We start from the raw sequence: 2,825 nt of genomic DNA on the forward strand, positions 1-2,825 counted from the left end.
CCCTCTTTCTCCTTCCTTTCCCCTCCTTCCTTCCTTCCGTCCCTCCCCTCTTTCTCCTTCCTTCCTTCCGTCCCTCCCCTCTTTTTCCTTCACTCCCTTCCCCTCCCCTCTCTCCTTCACTCCCTTCCCTTCCCCTCTCTCCTTCACTCCCTTCCCTTCCCCTCTCTTCTTCACTCCCTTCCCTTCCCCTCTCTCCTTCACTCCCTAACCCTCCCCTTCACTCCCCTACCCTCCCTTCTCCTACATATGGTCTACAAATGCTGGAATGTGTGTTACCATGTGTGAGCTTTGTGTAAATACACAAAAACAATACACCACTGTTTCTATGGTTTTAAATAAACAGGGTTTTAATTTTCTACAATGTTGTGGACATTTTACTTGAAGATTTGTATTATTTGATAGATCCATAAATATTAACAGATTGGATCATTCCAATCAGCGCGTCAAAGAGAGGGGACAGACTCCCAGCCACGCTTCTATTAGTATAATAAGCCATACAGAAATGATATATCACCCTTTAATTAGGCAAATAGTGCTTTCTACACGTTGTTACATTGCCTTATGTCTAGGTTGAAGATAATTTCATAGTATTAGTATTTTTTCGACCTAGTTTTATGTGCCTGGTGGTCGTGTTGAATTCGATGTCGTCGGTGCGCGAATGTAGCATCATTAACTTCTATTGTTACGACATTCGTGTGAAAACCAGACAAAACCATTCTGGCCTTGTCTCAGTGGTCTCGTGGGGGGGTGAGAGACACTATCCCCGGCTGAACTCAGTCGAGGATCAAACAACTCACCATGGAGCCACAGGAACGACCACAGCCCGGGACAAAACCGAGAACCAACCGCGTCAGGCCCGGGAAAGGCGATGTGAAGGTAGGCCTACGGCTGACATCAAGTGGATTTAGTACGGTACTCCATACACGTAGTTTAGTGTACCCGACTAATACACTAACAGTACATATTTTTGGTTGTGGCACCAGACAAGCACACCTGATTCTACTTGTCAACTAATCATCAAGCCATTGACTAGTTGAATCAGGTGTTTTTGTCCAGGGCTACAACAAATATGTGCTGTTGGGGTTATTCAAGGACCGGAGTTGGGAAACTGCACTTGTCTACAGGCAGTATCCGGTCTCCCCTTTCCAATCTAACCACAGTCAACAGTAACACTATCCACTGAATAAATTCATCACACATACTTACGTTTTTATGAGTTCATGAAACCTTTGAAAGTTTGCCCTATTCTGAATAATTAATTGTCACTAACCTATATGATGTATAATAAAAACAACTTTTATTATAACAAAGCTGCATTTATAAAACCTGACAGTACTACAAAAATGTTAATCATTACAGGTTGAATATTTCCTACTTAATTCAACATGTTTGCAATTCAACAATTCAACATGTTTGCAATTCAACAATTCAACATGTTTGCAATCTATCATGCTTCAGAGCCCTTGGTTACTAGACACACATGTTTAGAATTTTTTTTCCATTTTTGTACACTGAATAAATGAACAACAATGTCCTTTCCTAGTGCTGGAATCTGAGCAAAGAACATGATTAGTTCTAGATGAGAAACCCGCCTTGTTCTGCTAAAATAGGAGCAACATATTTCTCTCTGAAGTGTTTTCAGGATGCCAATCATTCTACCAGTCTGGTATTTGAGGATGACAACATTGGCTAACCCTCCTCGGTGGATTAGGGGGTGTGTGTGGCTTGCCCCACCAGTCCTCTCCCCCTGGTCTTTCCCCATCAGTGTAGAAAGTGAGTCAGGTCCTCTCGTATCTCGGCCTCATCCCAGTATGTTATCCTTGTCACTCTGCAGTTTGATCAACTGGGCCCAGCAGAGCATGCTGAAGGTATGAAGGGAGGAGGGAGAGGAGTCCAGGCCCCAAGAGGTGGGGAAGGGAGAGGCCAGGCAGATTGAGGCGAACAGGGCAGCATTGAGAGAGGGGGAGTGGGCTGGGTGTAGGGGAAGGCCACCAGCATCAAGGCTGTCATGGCGTAACCGTGTCTGTATTGACGGACTCTTAACGTCCTGAGGACAGGAGAGAACCCGAAGGTGAAGATGGAGGCACTCTTCACGTCAGACCAACGTGTACACTGGTGGCTGTCTGAATTCTCCTGTGGAGCCAGTGCTTGGTAGAGTCAGTAGCCAAGCAGGGCACAGAGCAGGGCACAGAGCAGGCCACAGAGCAGGGCACAGAGCAGGGCACAGAGCAGGGCACAGAGCAGGGCACAGAGCAGGCCACAGAGCAGGCCACAGAGCAGGGCACAGAGCAGGGCACAGAGCAGGCCGCTCCACAGCAGGGTAGAGAGCAAAAAGATAGGGTTTAGACTTGAGACATGTCCTAATGTGGTAGAGGAGTCTAAAACTAAATCATAACCTATTTCCTATTCTTGTGCACAAATTTTGACTACAACCCTAGAAATGTGATTTACACTATATTGTTCTGGTCACGTTAGTGCGCTATGTGGAGAATAGGTTGTCATTAGAGCTGTAAGGTGTGTACAGTATCTGCTCCATGTACAACCAGCAAGTGAGGAACAGAGCCACAAAGGAGATTTTGTGCCACCAGTCCTGCCTCCCGCACCACAGCAGCGATATAGGTGGAGACCCTCGTTCCTCCTGAGCTCCTCCATGAAGCGGTGGTCCACGTAGTTATCAGGGAAAGACTGGCGATCCCATAGCACCTTCCTCCAGGACACTGCCTGGGGCCACCCCCGACCCACTGTCTGCCCCATACTGGACAAACACATAACCTTGTTATGTGTCTGTCGTTCTGCCCCTGAACAAGGCAGTTAACCTCGGCCGT

The 2,825-nt window shown here is 46.8% G+C and overlaps 1 pseudogene; it reads right to left on the bottom strand.

Annotated features, from left to right (window-relative positions):
* Nucleotides 1-1,445: 1,445 nt before the first annotated feature.
* On the bottom strand, nt 1,446-2,825 carry LOC115108745 (phosphatidylinositol N-acetylglucosaminyltransferase subunit C-like; annotated as a pseudogene).

This window comes from Oncorhynchus nerka, linkage group LG24 (assembly GCF_034236695.1).
Source record: "Oncorhynchus nerka isolate Pitt River linkage group LG24, Oner_Uvic_2.0, whole genome shotgun sequence".
NCBI classification, from domain to species: Eukaryota; Metazoa; Chordata; class Actinopteri; order Salmoniformes; family Salmonidae; genus Oncorhynchus; species Oncorhynchus nerka.